This window comes from Gracilinanus agilis, chromosome 6, assembly GCF_016433145.1.
Source record: "Gracilinanus agilis isolate LMUSP501 chromosome 6, AgileGrace, whole genome shotgun sequence".
Lineage (NCBI taxonomy): Eukaryota > Metazoa > Chordata > Mammalia > Didelphimorphia > Didelphidae > Gracilinanus > Gracilinanus agilis.
Window position 1 is genome coordinate 47,916,337 of NC_058135.1, and position 13,918 is coordinate 47,930,254.

Consider the following 13,918-nt stretch of genomic DNA (forward strand, 5'->3'; position numbering starts at 1 on the left):
TCCTATTGAAAACCCTGGACAGTATAGGAATAGAAGGACCTTTCCTAAAAATAATAAACAGTATTTACCTAAAACCATCAACAACCATCATATGCAAGGGAATAAATTAGAAGCCTTCCCAATAAATATATTTCCAACACATTAGCAAGAGGTAGAAAGAGAAACACCATTTAAAATCACCCTATACAATATAAAATACTTTGGAATCCATCTACCAAAACAAACACAGCAATTATATGAAAACAACTACAAAACACTTTCCAAACAAATAAAAGTGGATCTCAACAATTGGAAAGCCATTGATTGCTCATGGGTAGGATGAGCTAACATAATAAAAATGACCATTCTACCCAAATTAATTTACCTATTTAGTGCCATACCTATTTAGCTACCAAAAAACTTCTTTACTGAATTAGGAAAAACTAAAACAATTTTCATTTGGAATAACAAAAGATCAAGAATATCAAGGGAAATAATGAAAAAAATGTGAAGGAAGGGAGACTAGCAGTACCAGATATTAAACTATACTATAAAGCAGCAGTCATCAAAACAATATGGTACTGAGTAAGAGACAGAAGTGAGGATCAGTGGAATAGACCTGGGGTAAATGTCATCAGCAAGACAGTGTATGTTAAACACAAAGAGCACAACTTTTGGGACATGAATCCACTATTTGACAAAAACTGCTGGGAAATTTGGAAAACAATATGAGAGAGATTAGGTTTAGATCAACATCTCACAACCTACACCAAGATAAATTCAGAATGGGTGAATGACTTGAATATAAAGAAGGAAACTATAAATAAGTTAAGTGAACACAGAATAGTATACTTGTCAGATCTCTGGGAAAGATTTTAAAACCAAGCAAGAGTTAGAGAAAATTACAAAATATAAATTAAATGATTTTGATTATATTAAACTAAAACGCTTTTGTACAAACAAAAACAATGTAGCCAAGACCAGAAGGGAAACAACAAATTGGGAAAAAAATCTTTTTAAGAAAAAACTCTGACAGGGGTCCAATTACTCAAATATACAAGGAATTAAATCAATTGTAGAAAAAAAATCAAGCCATTCCCCAATTAATAAATGGGCAAGAGACATGAATAGGCAATTTTCAGGTAAAGAAATCAAAAGTATCAATAAGCACATGAGAAAGTGTTCTAAATCTCTAATAATTAGAGAAATGCAAATCAAAACAACTCTGAGGTTATCACCTCACACCTAGCAGATTGGCTAAAATGAAAGAAGGGGAGAGTAATGAATGTTGGAGGGGATGTGGCAAAATTGGGACATTAATGCATTGCTGGTGGAGTTGTGAACTGATCCAACCATTCTGGCTGGCAATTTGGAATTATGCTCAAAGGGCTATAAAAGAATGCCTGCCCTTTGATCCAGCCATACCATTGTTGGGTTTGTACCCCAAAGAGAGCATTGATAAACATACTTGTATGAAAATATTTTTAGCTGTGCTTTTTGTGGTGGCAAAGAACTGGAAAAGATGGGATGTCCTTCAATTGGGGAATGGTTGAACAAATTGTGGTATATGCTGGTGTTGGAATACTATTGTACTCAAAAGAATAATAAACTAGAGGAAGTTCAGGTGACCTGAAAAGACCTCCAGGAACTTATGCAGAGCAAGAGGAGCAGAGCCAGAAGAACACTGTACACAGAGACTGATATACTACGGTAAAATCGAATGTAATGGACCTCTGTACCAGCAGCAATGCAATGACACAGGACAGCTCTGAGGGATTTATAGTAAAGAACGCTACCCACAGACAGAGGAAGAACTGCAGGAGAGGAAACATATAAGAAAAACAATTGTTTGAATGCATGGGTTGAGGTTGACATGACTGGGGATGTAGACTCAAAACTACCACACCAATGCAACTATCAACAATTCGGAAATAGGTCTTGATTAATGACACATGTTAAAACCAGTGGAAATGTGCATCGGCCATGGGTGGGGGGATTGCGGGGGGGTGAAGGGGAAAGTAAGAGTATGAATCATGTAACCATGTTAAAAATGAATATTAATAAATGTTTAAAAAAGTATTTTAAATGTTATAAAATGGTCAAGGAAAGCCTCTGCTAGAAGGTAATGCTTGAGCTGAACTTTGAAGGAAACTAATAGTTATATCAGGTAAAAAGAAAGAAGAAACGCATTTCAGACTGGGGAAAGGCATGTATAATGGAGATGTGAGATAATAATTTCTCTAATGTGAGAAAAAGCAAGCAGGCTGGACCATAGAGGAAATAAAGAGGAATATTTCATAATAAAGAAGAAAATGGGGGTTGAAAAGTAGTCATGAATAGCTTTAAGGACCAAAGAAAGCTTTTTCTTTAGGTAATAGAGAGTTAATGGTGTTTCTTTAAATGTAGGCAGAGATATTCTCAGATCTGTGCTTTAGTAAAACATCTTTGGCAGCTGTATTTTATTTGTATTGTTTCCCTTTATTGTTCATGTATTTAGACCAATAATGGGAAAACTATGGCCTGTGGGCAAGATGCAGCCCCCTGAAATGTTCTCTCAGGTCTCACAACATTATTCCTAATCTGACGAATACAACGAGTAGGATACAGTACAATGAAACTTCAAAAGAGTTGCCTTAGAAACAGACCAATAGATGAGCATTTCCTTTCCTTTGTCCCCCTCTTTAAAAAATTTGCCCATCACTGATTTCGATGAATAGAGATGAGATATCTATCGTATATGAATGTGATTGTGTGTATTTGGTCTAGTTTATTCTCCAGAGATCATCATTTTAAATTAGTTCATACCTATTGTGTACCAACTACTAGGGGTCTAGGGTTAGGGGGCTTCTACTATTGTCCCTTATGATTTCCACTTCACTACAGAAATATTTGATGTTTCATTTCATACCTTTCCCTACCTCCTTCCAGTCTCATTGATAAATGTTCTCCAGATGTTCTCTTGTCCTCTCAACTCTTTTTTTTCCTGCTTCATTGGAAGGTAATACCACTCATAATCTTCTGTCATTCTTGCCTGTAAAGTTTGACAGATTGACTTGTACTCTAGTGTTCTTGTTTTTCTTGCTTCTCTTCTTGTTGAATAGATCAAGTGTTTGCTAGCTGAGTTTGACTCTCAGGTTTTGTGGTCCCCTTGTTGTAGCTAGAATTTCATGTAAGTTCATCAGAATACCATAAAATATCAGCATTGAAATGAAGGACATCAGAGGTCAACTCAATACTTGAACAAGAATCCATCATACAGCAAGTGGTTCTTGAAGCCTTTGCTTGAAGCTAAACTGTTGAAACAAAACAGCATCAATGCCTTTATTTTTTCTACTTTCCATTTTGTGGAGCAGAGGGTGGAGTTAAGTTCTTTCAAACAAGTAAAGATAAGGATGCTACAATCCCATATAGTTTATATAGAATGCGCAGCCCTGAAAGGTGCTAGCCTTCCCTGAACATCCCATTTGTTCCCAAGAAGACTTAGAAACAATATTCCAGAATGCTCAGGCAGGATGTAGATTAGGTAATGGAAGATGGTAAAACCTTCAGAATGCCTTATAGTTTCTGTGCTATCTTTTAAAAAATTTTTACCTTCTATACAAAGACTTCCTGAAACCAGCAATTTCTAGTACCTACCTAACTAGAGATATCTAGGTAGTACAGTAGATACAGCACTAGACCTGGAGTCAGGAAAATCTAGTTGAAATTTATTCTCAGACATTTACTAGCTATGTGACCCTGGGTAACTCACTTAACCTCTGTTAGCCTTGATTAATCCAGTTGTAAAATGGGGTTAATAATAATAGTACCTATCTCCCAAAGTTATTATGCAGATCAAATGAGAATATATTTGTTAAGTGCTTAGCACAATTCCTTACATATAGATGTTGTATAAATGCTTCTTCCCATCCCTATTTAATCATCTTATATTTACTTCATATTTAATCCATATAGATAGATGTTAGATGATAATGATGATGATGATGAAGATAGATAAATGAATTGATAGATAAGTGGATAGATATATAGGTAAATGTATACATAGATAAATGATTGATATCAAGCTAGCTAGCTAGAAAACAGGTAGGTAGATATGTGGATGGATAGATAGATAGATAGATAGATAGATAGATAGATAGATAGATAGATAAATAGATAGATAGATAGATAGATGGATAGATAGATAGATGGACAGATATATAGCTGGATGGATGGATAGATGGATGGATAGATGGATAGATGGATAGATGGATGATGGAAGACAGATGGATAGATGGATAGATAGATAGGTAGACGGATGGATAGATAGATGGATGGACAGATGTATGGATAGATAGATAGATAGATAGATAGATAGATAGATAGATAGATAGATAGATAGATAGATAGATAGATAAACAGACAGATAGGTGGATGCATTGTGCATTGTTGTCTCCCCATGTACTTCAGTGAAGAATCCAATGACACTGGCCATCTTGCCATTCAGTGAATAAGATATTCAATGTCTCAGCTCTGGGCATTTTCTCTGGCTCTCTCCAATATCTGAAACGCTCTCCCTCCTCATGTCTACCTGCTGATTCCCTTGGCTTCCTCTGAGTCTCACCTAGTCTCATATGTTGCAAGAAGCCTTTTCTAATACTCCCTGATTCTAAGCCCATTTCTTCTATGTATTACTTTCCTCTGTTGATTTTATATATGCGTGTGATTATTTCATGTGTATATATGTATGTATGTATATGTGTATATATATGAATATTGCATATATATTTGTATATGTATGTAAATACATATATATCCTGTGCATAGCTTGCTTCTAAATATGTTTGCTCATTGTTTCCCATTATATTGTGAGCTTCTTAAAGTTAGGGACTTTTTTTTGCCTTTCTTTGTAATATACACCTAATAAGTGTTTATTGATTGAATGATAAAATGTAAACCTCTTAAACTAATGATTGTTTCATTATTTGTATTTATAGTTTGAACACCTAGCACAGGATGTGGCACAAAGTAGATGCTTAATAAATGTTTACTGATTGCTTGATTGTTAAGATGAAAGAAAAAATCCATTGTGTGCTAGATTGAAGCTGTTTGAGTTGGCCCCATTTTGTCCAGACACCATTACTCTGATTTGAACTTAATTTTGGTGATTCATTCAACTTTGGGCTATTAGTACAGAAATGAATAACTTCAAGGAACATTCTTTCAGAACTAAGATTCTTATTCTTTTATGTGAATAATGGTCCACTTTGGCATTCTGGTGAAGCCACTGACCTTTGTATTTGGAATAATGTTTTTAAATTCATAAAAATAAAATTGATAGTATTACCAAGGAAACCTATTATGCTGAAATATAGCTATCAAAATATATGTATTTTTTTTCAGTTCAGAGTCCAAAGTAAGAATCTTCTCTGCTTTAAAATGACCCTCCTAGTTATTCCTTTCTATTCCCACACTTTGCCTGGCTTTCATACCCCTAAAAACATATTACTCCAACAGCTTCCTGGCTGGTGTCCCAGCTTCCAGTCTGTCTTGCCTGCCAATGTCTTCTCCATATCACTATCTCTTTAGTCTTTCTAAGGTACAGCTCTGATCACATTCTTTTCTCATCCAGATTATCTTCGAAGGCTCCCTTATTGACTAAACACACAACTCCAAACTTCTCATGCTAGCATTTAGCATCTTCCACAATCTGGGCCCATCCTACATTTCTAACCTTTTTTTCCTACTAATTGCCAACAGTTCCTTTTAAGAAATTGGTCTTTCATGGTCTTTGTGGACTCCAAATCTTTGCTAGAAATTATCTTACGCACTCCACTGCCTTCTTTTCACCTATCAATATCACCCCCCTTGCTTTAGGATCTATATCCCATCTATGTCCCAAGGCCTGCCCTACTACTCTACCAAAAGAACTACCTACTACTAATACCAAAACAAGTAGTGTGTCCTTTCAATAAAAAGAGATAAAAGTAATTTTAAAAAAAACACATTTATGTAGTGTTTTAAGGTTAGGAAAGTATTTAAAAATATCCTCTAATTTTATCTTCCCAACAGCCCTAAAAGGTAGTCATTATTTTTATCACTTCCACTTAACAATTGAAGAAATTGAGGTAGAAAGAGATTAAGTGACTTACCCAGGAACTCACAGGGAATGTCTGAGACCAGGTCTGTGCTTAGGACAATTTTATTCCAGGCCTAGCACTCTATTTATTACTCCACCTATCTGTCAATGCCTGGACAGATCATTCAAATATTCAAATGAAATGTTCAACTCATTTTACTTTACTTTCTTCAACTACTTTTTAATTGTCTTTTTTGGTTGTTTTTCTGTTTTGAATATTTTTTTCTGTGTCTATCTTGACACCTTTAATTAAACTGAAATCCCTGGAGGATTTTTTACTTGTTATATATTCTCTTGAACACATGGGTTTAGTACTAAGTTCAATTAATGATGATTCATTGAATTAATCATGTCCTCAATGCACAGACTCTATTGTGCCACTATCCTGAGGCAGGACTATGGTAAAGTGGAGAGTGAGTGGGATGTGAAGTTAAGAAAGGAGTTTGGTTATTCCTTTAGATACTTACTGGCTGTGTACATATACACACACACACCATTATTAATTAAATGTTTCTTCTTGGAGAATGGCTGAACAAACTGTGGTATGATTGCAATGGAATATTATTGCACTACAAGAAATAACGAACAAGATGATTGCAGAAAGGACTAACGAATTAATACAGAGTGAAGTGAGAAGAACCAGGATAACATTGTACACAGTGACAGCAATGTTTTGTGATAATCAGGTGTGAATGACCTAATTATTCTCTGTAATAAAGTGATCGAAGACAATCCTAGAGATTCATGATGGAAAATGTCATCTGCCTTCTGGAAAAGAACAGAGATAGTCTGAGTGGAATGCAGAAGACAACATAGTCTGTTTCACTTTTTTCTTCTTTTTTTCCTTTTTTTTTGTTTGAGATCTCTCCCACAAAATGACAAATAGAAAAATGTTTTAAATGATTGTGTGTATAAAATCTATATCAAACTGCTTAACATCTCAGGGATAGAAGAGAGATGGAAAGGAAGAAGGGAGGGAGGGAAGATGTGAAAGATGGAGAGAATTTGGAACTTAAAATCCTAAAAAATGAATGTTTAAAAATAGTTTTTACATGGAATCAGGGGAAAGTATTTTAAAAATAATTAAATGGCTTATATATGTGTATGTATATATGTATTATATATTATGAAAGCATATTCATATAGTGTAATTGGGATTTGCTCCCCCAAACTCTCTTTTCCAGCTTTCCATGTTCCCTCTCATGTTACATGTTAACATAGGGAGGATATAAGTTTTGTGTAGCTCCACCCTCTTTCTCTCTTTTCCAGTGAAGGTGGCTTGGAAAACTGCCTTTACTCAGCCTTTAACTTTTGGCCTTTTATTTCTTTTACTTCAAGTGACTATTAATCAATCTTATAAAATATAATACTTCGAGTTATTGGGTATTAATTTTAATCTTACAATACATACATACATACACATAGTATGCGTGTATGTGTGCATGTATACAGACATGAGGGCAGGTAGTTGGTGTGATAAAAAATGTGCCTGGCCTGGAGTCAGGAAGACCTGAGTTTAGATCCCACTGTAGACAGAAATAAACTCTGGTCTTATGAGAAAGAATGCCATCCTCATCCCTAGGAAGAACTGTGGGAGCAGAAGAAAAACAACTGTTTGATCACATGGGTAGATGGGTATATGATTGGGGATGTAGACTCTAAAAGAGCACCCTAGTGCAAATATTAATAATATGGAAATAGGTATCAATGATACATGTAAAACCCAGGGGAATTGTGCGTTGGCTACGGGAGGAGGGTGAGAGGAGGGGAGGAAAAGAACATGAATCATGTAACCATGGAAAAATAATCTCAATTAAATAATTAAATAAATGAACTTAAATGGCAAATCACTCCAGTATTTTTTGCCAAGAAAACCCCAAATGGAATCATAAAGAGTCAGATACAACTGAATATAAGAATAATACGTATACTATTATCTTCTATATGTGGGAATGTATAAAATTGCATATGTATTAACATATATGACATAGTTAATATGTTATAATAAATATGTTATATTAAAATTATATTAAATTATATATTATATTAAAATAATAAATATGTTATAATACAAGTCATAATAATATATAATGTTATATATATACATATACATATATAATACCATTCATTAACTAGCTCTTCTATTTGTACGGAGTGTGCAGGAGGATTAGGACCTCTGGTGTCATGGTTTGCTGAGTCCTCTTCAGAGCAGTTTCCTCTTGTATCCACCTGCTCCTCAGCCCTCACCTGTGGCTCCAAGAAGCCATATCATGTAGGTTCTGCTCTCACAACCTGTCTTGGTGTGCAGAAAGACTTCTCCCAGCAGAAAGGGCAGATGAGAAAAATTTGTTCCAACAGCCATGAAGACAGTTTCAGCAGGCATTGTGAAACCCTTAGAGTTTGGTTAGATATCAAAGAAGTCATGGTCATCCACTACATCCCTTGCCTTCACCAGTTATCTAATGGGTCTTGTCATTGGACGTCAATGACTTAGAAATAGAGTGAGGCAGATGGCTTGATGCAATTCTGCCTTATTTAAATCTGACTAATGCTCAAGTCAAAAGCCATCACTAGTGATGTCATTTTGTTCTTTTACAAGAACAAAGAACAACCATCAACCAACCAAATAACTTCTGTGTATGTGTGTGTGTATAATGGTGTGAATACATTTGTGCATATATATATATATATATATGTATAAATATATAATTAATTAAATAGCTTGTCTTTATATACACAATTAATTAGATGACTCTTCTATATATATATATGCACAGGTATATATGTGTGCATATGATGATATAGAAAGTCACATAAACACACACATATGGATACACCAATCAATAGCTCTTCTACAAATAAGTACAAATATATGGAAAATGAAAAATAATCACAAATAATTATGGCACTTAGAATACATAAGAAGCCCTTTTTTCTTTTAAAATTTAATTAACTGGGGCAGCTGGGTAGCTCAGTGGAGTGAGAGTCAGGCCTAGAGACAGGAGGTCCTGGGTTCAAACCCGGCCTCAGCCACTTCCCAGCTGTGTGACCCTGGGCAAGTCACTTGACCCCCATTGCCCACCCTTACCAATGCACCGAAGGTACAAGGGTTTAAAAAAAATTAAAAAAAAATTTAATTAACTATGAAACAAATTAGAGAACTTCAACTTGAACTTTTCTAAATATTCCAAGTTAAATACCAATGCCTTGATTACTTACTAGCAATGTGACCATGGGTAAGTCACTAAACTTCTTGGTACCATGGTTTCCTCATCTGGAAAATGAGTTAGATTTAATGGCTGTTATAGTTTCTACCAGCCCCGAAGCTCTACTGCTGTCATCTTCTAACTCAAAAATGTTATGATTCAAAAATTAATTCATTTCCAAATAGATGTTTTAGTATGGCAAAGTTCAGCTTTTCCCTAATATTGAGGCCAAAGTAAAAACAAATAAAATGACCCTTAAAGTATAATCATTTATATTGTTAAAAGATGGTCTTAGAAATTGGATCTTTTCTGGACAAGGGTAGACTGAACTGGGAATTTAATAGGAAATCTCATCCCATGAAAAAACTATGTGCTAATTCAAGTCCTTATTAGAGATCTTTCAGTTTCTCTCACAAAACAAAGATTAAATATCCTGTTTTTATGGAATTATACCTTTTAATGATTATTTCTCTTGCCAGAAAATCAAAGAAGTGGACATATTAGGAAGGAATAGAGTGCCATGGGACTAAGCATCAATGGAAGAGCATCTCCCACTAGTATCTTTATTAAAAATGAGATGGTGAGTGAGCAGAGGGTCCAGCACTCAGTAAGGCTCTGTTTTGAACACTGGAGAAGGGAAGATACCCAGAGTTTAGGATGACATGTAACAAGAGGTAATATAGAAGGCAGAGGGAGAAGGGAAAGGAATAAGCATTTATACAGTGCCTACCATATATCAGACCCCATATATACTGTTTACAAATATTTTCTCATATAACTTTCATAACAACCTTGTGTTGTAGGAGCTGTTATTATTCCAATTGTACTTGAGGAAACTGAGGTCAACAGAGACCACATGATTTGCCCAGGGTCACATAGCTAGTGTCTGAGGGCAGATTTGAACTCTGGTCTTCCTGATTCTTGGGCAAGTGCTCTATCAACTGTGTCATTTGCTGCCTGAAGCATGTGGAGTTGGCTTTAGTAGCATCAGGGTGCATAACTGAACATTCAGTATATGAGGGAAATTAAATATTGAGCCAAAATATCTGCAATCATGAAGTTAATCATGTAACAGGAAACTTGGCAAAAGGTCAGAAAGCATTATAATTTAGAAAGGATTTCAACTTCTTGATTTTTTTAACTTGAATTCTTCTTTTACCACTCTTAAAAATCTTCATTGTAAACAGTAAATATGTCTTGACCATGCAAGTGTCTGGGAAGGGATGCTGAGTTAATGGACATAAATTGATTTGAAAATGAAAAATATGACAGGCAAAACAAATCTTTGGATTATATTTTATTTTTACTAACTTCATGAGGCTACAAGTAAACTGGATAATTTTTCTTTTGTCAATTTTTTTCTTATTTCATTCACAAAGAATCCAAGAAAACAAATGTAAAAAGGGACACATGATAAAATATATCACAATGAAATATTCAATCATTACATTCCAATTGTTTCTTAAAAACAAATATTTTGCATTATATTTTATGCTACAATTATAGATTTTTTGGATGTTCTTCACCAGGGAAAATAGTTTTTTTAATAGAACTGTTATTTCCATATAAGCCATATACCAATAGTTCTAAGAACTCCTTGATATTGTTGGTATTACCTCCTGGGAGAAGATCATGACATTCAAATATACCCATCCTGTGCAACTCTTATTAATATCCTTTTATAAGTTATCAAAAAAGAAGTTACTCAGCAGGATGACTATCTTCTTCAAATTCTACCAAATTGTGAAGCTCCCACTGGGCACCTATAATTGTCAGTTGGACTTCAGTATTATTTTCTGTTGTCCTTTTATAATCCTCAGATTCAATTCTTTAAAGATAATAGAATTCCAATATTTGCAGTCATATATCACTCAAAGAACACTGAAATTAAAAATTATGGATCTATGTTTCCAGGAAAGGGTTAGGTTTCTTTATGTTATGGATACAAAGATACACAGTCTTTGTCTGCAAGGAGTTTATATTATCATGTAGGAGACAACATGTGAATCTATACATATATGTAAAACATATAAAAAACCAATACAAGAGAACATTGGTGTGAGGGGAAAGATTTGAGGTACCTGTAAATGGCTGATGCAGAAAGTGAAGCTTCAGTAGTCTTGGAAAAACTTGGATAATGGAAGGAAAGGAGGTGGTTTTCTTAATAGAGATTGGGAATTACAAAAGTGTAGTAGGTGTATAATTAATTAACTTTTGTGCATATTGAGTTTGAGTTTTGTAGGACACCAAGTTTGAAATATCTGCAAGACTAGAGATTCGGAGATATTAGGGTTAAACATGAACACACACACACACATCCAGGAATCATCTGCAGAGAGATGTTAATTAAATCCATATGACTTCACGTAAACACCCAATGAGATAGTAGAAAGGGAAAAGAGAAGAGGGCTAAGGATTGTGGTTAGTGTGGCATGGATAAAGAGCCAACAGAGATTAAGAAAGCAGTCAGAGAGGTAGAAGAGAGCTGGGAAACTTCAATTTCCCTGGAGTCAGAGAGTTTCCAGGAATACAGGGTAATCAACAATGTAAAATGTTGCAGAGACATGAAGAAGAATGAGAATTGAGGGGGAAAGGATCAAAAAGATTTGAGAAATAATAGATAATTTTTTTTAGATGGGAAAATTGAGAGGGTGGTTTTGTTTGTGTAATAAATAGGAAGCCAGTATAGCAGTAGCTTTTAATTGACTGCCAATCCTTTCAGTGTTCTAGAGGTAATCCTGAGCAGTTGATCCTCAACCCCAATAAGCATTCATTGTGTCTTTGCATTTTCTTGCATATGGTGTTAAGTAAAATTCTTTGGATGAATCAGAAATCTCATTTTAGAGACTATTTCAGGGCTTGCCTCAATTGGTGTAGCCCACAAATAGGAGTGTCTGAAGGATATCTCCATCTACAGGAAATTCCTTTTTAACTTGTACCCTGCCGTGAATTTTCTCCAGGACCTTGGCAATCACATTGGTAAATGTTTATCTCCATTTTTTATGTCTTGATCATAGGAAAGACTTGATGGTGATAATTATATGGTATTCTAGCAAAAGTAACTCTGTTTTTACATCTTTCAAGATATTTTATATTATTTTTATCTTATTGTTGTCATTTTTATATGATAGTCACATGTTATAATTCATATTATCATATTAATTGATTACATGGAATTGAAAAGCTTTTATAGAAACAAAATTAATACATCTCAGATAGGAAACATAGTTGTTAACTGAGAAAAATATCCTTTCTTATCAAATTCAGAATTTATTATCTAACATATAAGATAAGACAACAGAAATATATTAGATTAAAAGCCATCTATGCCCCCAATTAATGCATATTATGATATGCATTATAACATGGTACTGTCATGAAATAATGACAATAATACAAATAATAATGTTAGAGTTTATAAAACATTTTTGTTTACAAAGCACTTTCCAAAAATTATCTTTTTGTGATCCTCACAGGAACCCTAGCAAACAGGTGTTATTAAGTGACTTGCTGAGAGTCACAATGTTGTGGGGTGCAGAGGTGAACCCCTGGGGTCTAGGAAGGATACCTTTTGTAAGAATGCAAGACTCTGAAACTTAACTTAAAAATAAAAAGATAAATTTCTTAGGAAAGTTATGTTGAGAATGGCCAGGAGGATAGCAAGGTAGAACAGTAAGATGGGGAGCCATTCCTTGGGAGGACAGCATGGATGGAAAAGTTGTCCCCCAGAGGACATCAAATCTGGGATTTTTATACTCTTTACAACAGTGAAGACTTGACTCTAGAGCAAGGGGTTGTGGGGGGAGGTTTGCCCAAAGGCATGGGGATGGACCTCCTGATTTGGAGGTCAGATGGATGAGGTGTGTCTCTTTGTCTATCTCAAATCAACGGAACAATCAAAGGATGGTAATCCTCAAGGTCAGATTTTTGGGTTGGGAGTCCAAGGGCCAGGGCCTAAGGGAACAAAGGAATTTCCCTGCTTGCAGTTTGTCTGATTTTGGGGGGGATACAATGCCCATGCCAACAAGGCTAGAAAATTTCTGAGGTTGGAATTGAAATCAGGTCTTATTCCCTCCAGATCAGCACTCTGTTCACTGTGCCACCTAGCTATTTATCATATAGGTCAGTGATTCCCAAAGCGGGCGGCACTGCCCCCTGGTGGGTACTGCAGCAATCCAGGAAGGTGGTGATGGCCACAGGTTTTAACTTTTTTTTGTATTATATTCTATTCTGAGTTCAATAAATAGTTTCATAATTTCAAAGTTCAATGTTTCTAATTTACACTTTTCTTTACTATATTTTATGAAAAAGGTAAAAACATTAATACATTTATCTTTCCTATTAATTGCTATTAAAATTTTTTAAAAATTAATTTCCAGGGGGCACTAAGTAATATTTTTTTCTGGAAAGGGGGCGGTAGGCCAAAAAAGTTTGGGAACGGGGCAGCTGGATGGCTCAGTGGATTGAGAGCCAAGCCTAGAGACAGGAGGTCCTAGGTTCAAATCTGGATTCAGACACTTCCTAGCTGTGTGACCGTGGGCAAGTCACTTAACCCCCATTGCCTAGCCCTGTAACAAGTAAAATTAATATAGAAGGATATATATATATATATATA